The sequence below is a fragment of the Mustelus asterias genome, chromosome 25 (assembly GCF_964213995.1).
Source record: "Mustelus asterias chromosome 25, sMusAst1.hap1.1, whole genome shotgun sequence".
Classification (NCBI taxonomy): Eukaryota; Metazoa; Chordata; class Chondrichthyes; order Carcharhiniformes; family Triakidae; genus Mustelus; species Mustelus asterias.
Genome location: NC_135825.1, coordinates 16,089,562 through 16,102,485, shown reverse-complemented (window position 1 = coordinate 16,102,485; position 12,924 = coordinate 16,089,562). Strand labels below are relative to the sequence as shown.

At 43.7% G+C, this 12,924-nt stretch overlaps 1 protein-coding gene across 9 annotated transcripts in view; it reads left to right on the top strand.

Moving 5' to 3' along the window:
- The window catches only part of LOC144511825 (plasma membrane calcium-transporting ATPase 1-like), a 269,405-nt gene that overhangs the window by 96,628 nt on the left and 159,853 nt on the right, over positions 1–12,924 (top strand). Inside the window, exon 1 of one of the 9 annotated variants that reach the window (XM_078242181.1) lies at positions 7,702–8,035. The exons of 7 other annotated variants lie outside the window; for them this stretch is intronic. The gene's annotated coding sequence lies outside the window, so the exon portion shown is untranslated. Of the gene's footprint in view, positions 1–7,701; positions 8,036–12,924 lie in introns of those variants that run through there. One more of the 9 variants, XM_078242183.1, reaches the window with a different exon arrangement.

Sequence of the window (12,924 nt, the reverse complement as noted above, 5' to 3'; positions counted from 1 at the left end):
TGGCCTGTGTTTTGATTTAAGAGTAGTGCTCAGGTTTGTATTGTCAGGATGTCATTGAGTGAAAGGTTGCTGGAATGCTATTTGATAAAAGATGTTAGTGAAAGAGTGGGGGCAGAGGGATGGCTAGGTCATCAGAGTAACTGAACATTGAGTTGCTCCTTCATATCCCCTGCTGCAAGGCATTGAATTGGTCTTCTCCTCTCCAGCTGCTTCCCTGCCTTATCCCTGGTTTCCCCCCTCCTGATACAGACCGTTGTAGTGTGAGGTTGCATACCATGTGACATACCAATGCAACGCAGAAGACATTATATAAGGAGCCTCCAGATCTGACAAGACACCAAAGTCTCTGCTGCAACAGCCTTGTGATGTGCTCAATAATGACCTTCATATCCCTCGGCATGCTGGTGTTGCAGGGCTGGTGTCATGAGCCGTACACGCAAGGGTTAATGTTCCTACCCTCAGCAGCCATCTTGCTACAGTATCTGGGCAGGTGAATTTATTGAGATGATGGACTCCCAGAGATTGTCTGCTTGGATATCTTGTATACACTTGCATGTTTTTCTTCCTCTTTGTTGTCCAGGCACCAGGTGCCCGATTTTTACTCGAAGTGAATGGGTCTTGAGTGCATGAAAATCCCACCTTCGATGTATTTCTTTTGAAGCATCCTGGTGTTCTGGTACCCTGATAGGAACAGATTACCTGGGTGCAAGGGGAGGCAGCCACCACTGCAAATCCTCAAAGTAAAGTTTGTTTATTAGTCACAAGTAGGCTTACATTGACACTGCAATGAAGTTGCTGTGAAAATCTCCCAGTTGCCACACTCCGGTGCCAGTTCAGGTACACCTGAGGAGAGAATTTAGCATGGCCAATACACCTAACTAGCACGTCTTTCAGACTGTGGGAAGAAACCAAAGCACCCGGAGGAAACCCATGCAGACACAGGGAGAATGTGCAGATTCTGCACAGACAGTGACCCAAGACAGGAATCGAACCCGGGTTCCTGGCGCTGTGGGGCAGCAGTGATAACCACTGTGCTGCCGTGCTGCCCCAAGTAGACTTGGCTGCTTGTGGAAGACAATGTGTTGCTCTGTCCTGGCAAACAAGATGTCGGTGACTTGTCTCGTAATGCAGCTGGATACTGTAGATTGTGGAGATACCCTGGCAGCAGACTGAAAGGAGCCATTTTGAAGAAGGTGAGGGCTCTTGGTGACTTTGACAGCTCCTGACCTGCTGGCACAAGGCCAACAGCAGCCTGCCTGGGGCCTCCTGATGCACTGCTGTTCAGACAGGTCCAAGAACTGGACACTGTGTGGCCAGAATGCCATGCTACAGGCAGCCTCATTACCTGCTGTCATTTAATAGGTGCAGTTGCTGGTTATTCATGCTGCTGCTGCAGTTCCTCTTCCTGTAACAGTTCCTCTGTGCGAATGAAGCTGATAGCACATATTACAAGCAGATAAAAGGTTACTGAGGGTGATGAGGTAAAATCAAAGTGTGAGCGAGGCAATTTGGAAAGTGGAAAGTCTCCAGGCAACTGAATTGACACAACGATCCTGTGATCCAATTAGCTGCAGGCTAACGTCCTTTTGAATAGTGCCTTGGCACCTCTGGCACCAGTTGTGCTGGGTTTAACTGGCTGGTTGGGCACAGGTGGGACTTCTATCATTTATAGATTTGTATGTCTCCGCCGTTTGCCTATGGCAGCCTCCAAAAGTACGTGGCTAAAGTGATGCCAGGTGCAGGTTTATCAATGACAGTGGTCGATACACTAATGTTAACCTGTTTGCCCTGTTCTCATTCAATAGGCAGGGTTAAAATTGTGCCCCTCATTTGTCTATGTCTGTCTAAATAGCATTTCAAACATCTACCGGATGAACCTTCGGTGGCATGATAGTTAGTACTGCTGCCTCACAGCAGTACTAACTGCGGGTTCGATTCCCAGCTTGGGTCACTGTCTGTGTAGAGTTTGCATGTTCTCCCCGTGTCTGCGTGTGTTTCCTCCGGGTGCTCCGGTTTCTTCCCAGTCTGAAAGATGTGCTGTGAGGCAGAAATGTGAACCATTGTGCCGCTCAATAGGAGAAAGGACATAGTTTATATCAGTGAAACAGGTATGCGAGCAATTGAAATCTCTAAACTGTGATCTAACACCTTTATGCAAACCTCACAGCAACTTGTATTTATATTATATCTTTAATGTAATAAAATGACTCCGTATAAAGCAAAATTCAACACTGCATGGCATTTTAGTGAGGAAACCTTGGAGCAGATGATCAAAAGTAGGTTTTATGGAGCATTTTAATGGAGAAAAGTGGCGAGAGGCTCAGGAAGGAAATTCCAGAACCTAGAGCCCAGGTAACTGAAGACATGGCCACCAATGGTAACCTAATAGAAACTGAAGATGCTCGAGAGGCCAGAACTGGAGGAGCGTGGTTATCTTGGAGAGATGTTGATTTGGAGGCGATCACGTAGATGGGGAGTGGGGTTGCCATGAGAATGGGCTTGAGCATATTAAAATAGAAATGCTGCTCAACTAAGGATCAGTGTGGGTCAGTGAGCACAACGGTGATAAATGAATGGGACTTTGATGCGAGTTAGAATAAAGTTTTGGATGACCTCAGGTTTCTGTCAGAAGTAAGAGCAGTTAAATTCATTAAACCAGTAGAGTAGGACATCATACCAATGACGAGATGACGACTGGAATTACCAGCAGGACGTTGTAAAAAAAATGATCTTTTCTCCCTTTTCATGGTATCATTACACACAAGTACTTTATCATGTATGGGTGGAATTTCAGATGTTTGGAAGGTTAATCGTAGCTGCTTTAGAAATATGAATGAGTTTGAATGAGAAATATGAATGGGGACCAAATGCCAGATACTTTGGCCACTCATTGAATTAAGTGATTGTTTGTATTTCATGTGTTTGAAACACAAGTTGCGCCTCACCCTGGATCAAGACTAATGGCCATTTGTATTCATTATTCAGCTTACTATTGCTTAGATAATTCCAAACTAAATTTTGTGATCATATACCTCGGCTACTAAGAACGGGAGTGAAATCTGTGCAGAGGTTCTTAGTTCATCTAATTCTACCTCGCCTGAAGTCTGTATTGTCATCTTGTGTATGTGTTCTCAGTGGTTTTCCATTCTGATGGCTGTAGATGGCAGAGGTTCTGGAGGTTGAACGCAAGTTACTTTTATTTATATTATCACTGTTCCTGGATTGTATCCATTTACTAAATGCAAGGCTTTGACATTTTTATTGAAGCAAATTAATATTAAATGTGCCAGCATGCCTGAATTTAGTTAGCCAGGACAAGAAAACATGACCTATGAAGATTACACTTGGTAAGAGCAGATATAAACTTGTGGGGTCACGAGTGTTAGGATACCTTCTTGGAGAGGTAGGATATCCCTTTGGATATGATCCTGCCTCAGCTTTAGCAGAGGTATAGTACCCTTTGGGATTGTTAAAGGTGGGCATCAATGTATGTAAAGAGTGCATAAACTCATTGGGACTATCAGAAACAACTGTTAAGCAGTCAAGACATTTGAAACTCATGCTCTTCAAATCTTTAAAATAAACTTAGTGTTTTTTTAAAAAAAGTATTTGTTTGCTATTTCGCTGTCAGTTTGTTGACATAACCTGAGGGTCATCATTACTGGATTTGTGCTGCATGATTGATTTCACAACCTTCCATTATCACAGTAGAATGTCTTTCATTTCACAGTTTGACAGTTCCAAGCGACTCCTTGAAGTGGGACTATGAATTCCAGTACTTGTTTTCAAAAGGATTTAAGCATTTAAATTAAATGTTTGTTCTTGTAAGGGATTATGTAGTTGAAGGAATGTCAATATCATAAATGAGTTTTTATGAAGGTGTTTTTTTAAAGTAGCCTGCGATAGCTATTTAGAACTTTTACTTAATCTCAGCATAGCTCCTGAGGTCTTCCCATGTACATTGGATGAGCTGACGTGGAAAATGCAAAGGCTTGCAAGTGGGGCACGTGCATGCGCCATGTCATGACTGTTGTTGGACATTGAAGCTCAACAATAATGTTATTTGTAGCACTAAAAGCCGAGGACACCCGCCCAGCTGTACTCCCAATATTGCTGTGATTTAATGGTAATTGTTGAGCTTTAATGTCCATTGTAAACCTTCTCACAGACAAACTTTGACCTGAATCATCACTCCCTGGTCGAGGGAGCAATAGTCATGACATTTTGTTGTTCGGAATTTTAACCTTTCCCTCATTTGTTTATGGGATGTGAACTTGGTTGGTAAGGCAAGCATTAATTGTCCAACTCAAACTACCCTTGAGACGCTGACGCTGACGGTGAGGTACCTACCTGAACTGCTAAAGTCCATTTGGAGCAGATACATCCAAAATGCTATCAGGGAGTAAAATTCCAGGATTTTGATCCAGTGACAGTGATGGAAAAATAATATGCTTCCAGGTCAGGCTGGGAGGTGGTGGTGTTTACCCTAGTGTCTGCTGCTGCTCAATCTGCCTTTATTCTTGGGGATGTAGCTGGCAAGGCTAGCACAGCTGCATCAAGCTGTGCTTAGGCACATGGTGCACAAACACCCAAGTGTCAATACATGCTGAGGTTCCACCTGTCCCTGCTGTTGCAAAAGATGGGGTCTGGCCACGTTGCCATGGAACGTTTAAAGCAATTGCTTCCATCAGGAGGTGAGTTACTTTCCGCAGAATATCCAACCTCGGATCTGCTCCCATAGCTGCAGTATTTATATGGGCTAGTCCAGTTCAGTTTCTGGTCAAAGGTAATCAGCAAGCTGTTGGCAGGTGGGAGATTCATTAATGATATTGCCATTAAACATCAAAGGAAAATGTTAAGATTTTCTCTTGTTGGAGATGCTCGTCGCCTGACGCTTTTCATAAAATCCCTACAATGCAGAGGCCATTCGGCTCGTCGAATCTGCACTGAATTTCTGACCAGAGCATCTTACTCAGGCCCACCCCTCTGCCCTATCCCTGTGACCCCATATATTTATCTCGATAATTCCCCTAACCTACACACCTTTGGACATTAAGGGGCAATTTAGCATGGCCAATCCACCTGACGTACACATCTTTCGGACAGTGGGAGGAAACCGGAGCACACGTAGGAAACCCACGCAGACATGAGGAGAACATGCAAACTGCGCACAGACACCCGAGACTGGAATTGAACCTGGGTCCCTGGCACAGTGCTAAACATTGTGCCACCCTTTTTCTGTGCCTCACTTTTGTGACAGGAATGTTATTTGCCACTTATCCGCCTAAGTGTCCAGGCCTAGCTGTACATGGGCATGAACTGCTTCAGTAGCTAAGGAGTTACGAATTGCATTGAACACTCTGTAATCATCAGTAAACATCTCCATCTCCGAGTGCAAGAGGGATAGAGGGTCGTTGATGAAGCAGCTGAAGATGATTGGGCCTAGGGCACGACCCGGAGGAACTCCTGCAGCACTGTATTGGTGCGGAGATGTATTCATTTGGCTGCTGCAAGCTGTATAAATGTCATGTGTGACAAATTGTTTCCAATGGCATGTTTGTTCATTTGCTCTTCCGCTTTTGCAGTGTAAAGTGAGTTTATATTCTTTGATCAGTCTACAGAAGTGCAAGTTCAAAAGCATGAAAATGTAATTCATGCCAGTGTAGCTGACAGGATAAGACTATGGCTCAGTTAGCTGGGAGGATCCATTTTTCAAATCAGTCAACACCTCTCCGCTGACTTTTTAATTCAAGTATTCCCAAAAGAAATTCATATGGGAAGTTGCAGCATAGTGGATTACATTAACATTAGTACAGTGGATACCTGCAGAATAAAGACATCTTGAGATAGATTGAAAAATCAGCATTTTTTAAATTCATTCATAGGATGTAGGCGTCGCTGGCTGGGCCACAGCATTTATTGCCCATCCCAGAGGACGTTTAAGAGTCAACCACATTGCTGTGGATCTGGAGTCGCATGTAGGCCAGACCAGATAAGGATGGCAGATTTCCTTCCCTGAAGGACATTAGTGAACCAGATGGGCTTTTACGACAATTGACAATGGTTTCATGGTCTTCACCAGATTCTTAATTCCAGATTTTTATTGAATTCAGATTTTACCATCTGCCATGGTGGGATTTGAAGCCGGGTCCCCAGAGCATTACCCTGGGTCTCTGAATTACTAGTCCAGTGACAATAACGCTACGCCACTGTCTCGCCAGTTTCATGGTGGTTGCTGGTTAAAATGTGTGTTCCAGAAATAGAGTAGAATGGTTATCTGAGAGCAATTGGCAAGAAAGTAATCTAATCCATCAGTTCGGATGGCATTATAAACTGCAAGAATGAAGGTCAAGCATTGTGCAATGATCATCTGAATGCCAAGTAAAGGCAGCAGCCTTGAAATAACTTTCATTTCATGGAGGGGGTTTTGGGAGGTGGGGCAGAATGTAAACATGCACCATGTTGTCAGTCACTGCAATTCCATTTTTTTTTTTTAAATTCAACGAATGTGCAATCTGATTCATACTTGGCCATGAATGTTATGTCAGTGAAGCTGCCCAAAGTGTGTTAAAGATTATTGTTCCTTTAAACTGTTCAGTCCTTTCTTTACTCTGCTTTCCCTACTCCTACTCTGAGTGCCTTGGGAGATTTCATCATGTTAGAGGGGGGAGGGGAGAGATGGAGTGAGAGGTGGGTACTGCACCTATAATTGTAGCTGTGTTAGTCTAAGCAGCCGTCACTTTAATTTGGAGTACCACAATTGCTGCCCTACAGTTGCACAGAAAATCCCACTATTAAAGGAACGCAGTCGCTTCAGCAGTAGAATTGCAAGACTTGTCAACTCAAGTTATGGGTTCAGATTTGCGGTCGCAACTGACCTTGAATCTGACTTGCCGTCAGTGGGTGTGTTTTGCTCGTTCTGGAGCCAGACTGCCAGATGGAACACTTCACTTCAGCCAGGGAGGGAAAGGAAAGATTATGCCAACTGAAATAGATTTCCTGCTTGACCACAGAATGTAATTGATAGTAAACAGAGGAGAGATCAGGCTGTCCTCTCCTGAACCAGTGCTGCAGGCATAAGGTGGCACTGGGGGATGGCAGAACTGAGCGTTACTGCAAAGTACATAAGTGGGCTTGCGTTTGGAACATAGAGACTTGAGATCAGGAACCTGATTTTCGACAGGAGTGAGGAGAGGGAGAAAGCAGGATATCTGTCTGTCTTTTTAGTATTGAACAGTGATTCACAATGTCTGGGGGTGCTGACTTTGAGCTTTTCTGATTCTTTGTAAGGGAACTAAAATTACATTAATTGATGTCGTCATTTATCCCAGAGCGCATCAGCTGTCAGCATGTTAATTGAGCTTTTTTCTAATATTTGGCTGCATAAATCCTCTGAGCAATCTTCCACTGTTTTCTCCCTGTTCCGCCTGGAATCTGGGCTCGCCATTTAACCAGTTAAAGCAGGATCAGATCAAAAACAACTGAAGGATATTATTTAATTCTTTGCAGCTGATCTTTTTAAAATGGCTATTGAAATTCTTTAGCCCACTTTAATGAGTGCTAACATTACCTTAATCTGCTTAATCGTTGAGAATAATTGTTCTGCTCAGATGTGTTTTTGAAGAGATCAGTGACTAGGGAAGAAGGATGTTGAATGTTTTCACTCGCCCTTCCCTTATTAGAACGTCAAGTATTTTCTAAGGAATTGTCAGTGCTTGAATTGCAATCATGCCCTGGTCTCCCTAGACCAGGCAACTGCAGAGCGACGCCTGCTATTTTCCTGGCTGCTCACGTTACACGGAACAAAACTGATTTCTGTGGCCCACGGCTGAGTCATTTCTTCATCCAAACATAAACAAGCCTCATCAGGCGTAGGGAGTGGGCGATGTGGGACTGAAGCTCATCATGACTGGCCTCTGGGCCTTTCTCGGTGACGGTGGAGATGAAGAATGAGCAGTGTCATTCGGGAAGAGCCAATGTTTCTTCTCCTCATCGTGAGTTATTGATTTGAGGCAGTTCTCACTGGTGCTAGCAGGTAACTTTTAATTGCTTACCGCAATTAAATTTGTTGAATGGAGATTACCATTATTGTGTCTCTTTCATCTCGTGACACATCCTGTTTCCAATATGTCCTCCACGGATACTGTGTGTTATATAGAAACCTTGCTAAATGTTCTGTCTCGCTCCTGTTTTCATATAATAAATATATAATATATATAAAAGTTTCACTTTTCTGTATGGCTGTAGTGTTTTAAAAAAAACTAAATTTACATTCTCGGAACCTTTTTGGTTCAAAATGTTTGGCACTGTGGACAGCATCAAGTCATTTCTATTTCCTACTGAAATGACTTGCCTGTGTTTTCGAAGGAGATGTCAGGATGCAACGTAGCATCTAGTCTAAATGCAACAAATCTTTGCCTATTTGGAAATTACAGCTCATGAATAACCCGCGTGTGAGAGTTGCTTCCTCAAACGTACAGTTACCATACACAGAGGGCTGCCTTGAAGCTTGCCTTGGGTGTTTATTCAACAAATGCGAGTCAGGCGCTTGTGTAAGATATTAAATCTTTTTGGTACGGACGGGTTACAGGAGCTGTTATAAAAGTGACGAACAGGTGGCTCGATAGCTGCAGCACCAGTCTGCTTCCAGATTCTCAGTTGGGTGACTCAGCTTTGAATTCTGGTTTGGATTTACTGTTTGCAGTTGTCCTCCTGGGTTGGGCGGGGGGGGAGAGAAAGAGATTGTTATTGACAAGTGTGTAAACTTGGCCAGGTGTTTGAAGGGAAGGAGAGAGCGATACCCAGATTAAGGGTCGCCTACTATAGTGGTCATGTGTGTGCCACCTGTTAGCTAGACCGAGCAACTGTGGTGACGTGCCCCTGAAGGGGGATTGTGTAGGCCTGTGTCATCAGTTGGTGAAGGAGGAAGACTTGGTTGCAAAATATCTTTCAGAATTCAAATTTTATTCATTCTAAATGCAAACATAACGTGCTATTACACTGTGGAATAGTCCTGAGTTAAACCCTTTTTAAATCGAGTCATAGCCATTTCTGCATTATATGCTGAAATTTCCATGGAGGAGTATATTTTAATATGGAATCATACAATCCTACAGTGCAGAAGGAGGCCACTCAGCCCATTGAGTCTGCACCGACCACAATCCCACACAGGTGCTATCCCATAACCCCATGCATTTACCCTAGCTAGTCCCCCTGATACTAAGGGGCAATTTAGCATGGCCAATCCACCTAATCCGCAAAACTTTGGACTGTGGGAGGAAACCAAAGCACCCGGAGGAAACCCATACAGACACTGGGAGAATGTGTAAACTCCACATAGACAATGGCCCAAACTGGGAATCGAACCCGGGTCCCTGGCGCTGAGAGGCAGCAATGCGAGCCACTGTGCCACCGAGCCGCCCGTCTTGGCCTGGTTTGAAACTTGTCCCTGCTAATACTGAAACTGAAAGCAGGACAACTTTAGGTAGCATTCAAATATTATTGTTGCCCTGTGTCCCTTTATAATAGCTGATGTGTCCAAGGGTAAAATCATAGGTCAGAATCAGAACATCAATTGTTTAGAAACTCGCACTTGTTTTCCTTTTGTTCATGCTGCTTTTTACATTTCGCACTGCTGCTTCACAGGGCCATGGACCTGTGTTCGATTCCCGGCTTGGTCACTGTCCGTGCAGAGTCTTTGTTCTCTCCGTGTGTGCGTGGGTTTCCTCCGGTTTCCTCCCACAGTCCAAAAGACGTGCTGGTTAGATGAATTGGCCATGCTAAATTCTCCCTCAGTGTACACGAACAGGTGCTGGCAATTAGGGGATTTTCACAGTAACTTCATTGCAGTGTTAATGTAAGCCTACTTGTGATACTAATAAATAAACTTTTATCTGTTCACTGACAGATGATGGACAGGGCCACCTTAACTTTTGGGAAGTATTACTGCAGACCAGTTAATTTGGGTTTGCAAACTAAAATTTCAGTTGAAATAGCGATCTATATTTCTGATCGTTTCTCGATCCAGTGTTCCGTAATTAAGAAATTGAGAAATTTTTGGGGCATGGACATTGATAGTAAGGCTAGCATTTATTATCTATTCCCTGGTTACATGTCTTTCCTGGTGGATGGGAGGGGAATGTGCAGGTGATGGTGTTCCGATGGACCTGTTGCTCTTGTCCTTCGAGGTGATGGAGGTTTGGAAGGTGCTTTTGAAGTTGTGACTCGTAACTGTGGGATTCCTGTGGGTGGCACATGCTGCAGCCACATTGTTGATGGAGAACACAGATCGTTAGGCTGGGATGTCTAATGCACAGTCGTCCATGTATTATTTCCCTCTTTGCCCTGCCCTTCCATCGATATCCTGTCTCTGATGTGATTAAATCTGGATTTTAAAGTTAGTCTCAATTTCATGGCCACCATGACTATCTTTGATTTAAAAACCCATCTGGTTCACCAATATTCTTTGGGAAAGGAAATCTACCAACCTTACTTGGTCTGGCCTACATGTGACTCCGGATCCAAAGAACAATGATCTGGACAACTCTTAACTGCCCTCTCAATCATCGAGGGCTGTCCTTATCAGCGATGCCCGCATTCCATGAAAGAATACATATTTAAAGATCTTTAAAGTGTACATTAGAAATTTAAAATTGGTTCATTTAAAATTTTATTCGTGTTAGAATACGGCACACTGAGAATTGAATTAACTTGTATTCAAGTCTAGATTTCAGGAATGGGAGCCTGATGGTGAAGTGCATCCAAAATTGGTCCTCATTTGCATGTGTTTTGGGCCTTAAGTTCTCCATAATGCGAGTAATGCAACTTCATTATAAGTCTGGCCCATTCCACCTGATGAGTGAGCTCCCTGACCCCAGTGATGTGGATGTAAATGTTCCTGGCTGCATATTAGTAATTGGCTTTTTTCAGACTAACTTTGCTCTGGCACAATAGGGTTGCAGAAAATATTGAAAGGATTCAGTTGACTTGGCAATGTAAAGTTTCTTCTCAACTAGCTTAAACAGTCTTTCCCTTCCAAAAAATGTGCTTCATTAAAATTTGCACATGTACATTCCACAACAGTTCAAATTTGACATTTCATGCAGTGCAACACAAGGGAGCTTCTTTTAGCGCAGCTCATGAGGTGCCTCACTGCAGTTGCCATTGCAGGTTAAAAGATTCTAGTGCAGAAGGAGGCCATTCGGCCCATTGAGTCTGCATCGACCACAATCCCACCCAGTCCCTACCCCCACAACCCCATGCTTGTCTCCCCCCCCCCCCCCCCCCCCCGCCCCCCAACACTAAGAAACTATTTAGCACGCCCAATCCACCTAACCTGCACATCTTTGGGCTGTGGGAGGAAATCGGGGCACCCAGAGGAAACCCACGCAGACACAGGGAGAATGTGTAAACTCCACACACACTGACCCAAGCTGGGGATCAAACCTAGGTCCCTAGTGCTGTGAGGCAGCAGTGCTAGCCACTGTGCCACCGTGCCACTCCTTTATACACCTTTTAAGGGAACAGTTCGTTCATTTTTGAACTAACTGAGGTTTAATTTGGGCGGCACAGTGGTTAGTACTGCTGTCTCTCAGTGCCAGGGACTCGGGTTCGATTCCGGACTCGGGTTCGATTCCAGCCTCGGGTTGACTGTCTGTGTGGGGTTCCACCCAGTGCTCCGGTTTCTACCCTCAGCCCAAAGGTTAGGTTAGGTGGATTAACCATAGTAAATGTGTGGGGTTAAGGGGATAGGGCATGGCGGACTGGGGAGGGGTGCGATAGGCCTGGGTAAGATGCTGTTTCAGAGAGTCAGTGCAGACTCGATGGGCCAAATCATCTCCTTCAGCATTATTGGGATGCTATGGTTCTTAATTGGAAGAGGAACAAAAATAATAAGCTTGGGGTAGAAGGAATGGCACAGTTTGGTAGAGCTTTCCTTACTAGTGAGCTGAACCAGGATACAGCATTAGCAATAAAAGGAGAGAAATGCTAATTGATAAATAGAGGGAGGGCCTTGTGGTTGATGAGGGCATTGGATCTGCAGTGTTAAGAATCTAGTTGTAGTTTCTCTATTCTCAATGCACAGACATTGCATACAGCCCCATGTTTAAAATAGAGGACCTAGTTGGGGAATTAATTGTAAAAGTAGTGGTATTTTGACTCTACAATCATTAAGCTTCCAGCATGTGTTTTTCGTACAGATCTTGATTGGTGAACATGAATAATTTAAAATATCAGATTTGCCTCATTGATGCACTGGCGAAGCATATTTGCTCTCAAGCGTATATCTGGGATTTATATTTGAGTGGATTTATCATTACCACAGGAAGTAGTTGGTGCCAAAACATTGAATGTATTCAAGAGGCGGCTAGATATAGCACTTGGGGTGAATGGGATCAAAGATTATGAGGAGAAAGCAGGATAAGGCTGTTGAGTTGGACAATCAGCCATGATCGTGATGACTGGCAGAGCAGGCTCAAAGGGCCTTATGGCTTCCTATCTTCTATGTTTCTATATCCCAAAGATGCTGTTTATTGAGGTGGACAGGGCAGATGGGAGAGGTTGGCAGGAGTACCATAGGTGAAACTAGAATAGGTTGAACATCCAAAAACCAAACACATCCCAAAAAAAAATTCTTTTTTGAACAGATATGCAGTTAATTTGTATCTTAAAGCAACATAATATATTACAGGTGTAATAAGTGTTAACGGGTAGGGACTTCTTAGAGAGTTGGACAATGGAGAAACAACCTAATATTTGTAGACAAGAGCTAGCTTAGGGGTAGACTATTGCAATGTAAGTAGGCCTACTGTATATTGATTTTATTATTGTCTCACGTATTAACATACAGTGAGAAGTATTGTTTCTTGCATGCTATACAGACAAAGCATACCGTTCATAGAGAAGGAAATGAGAGAGAGCAGA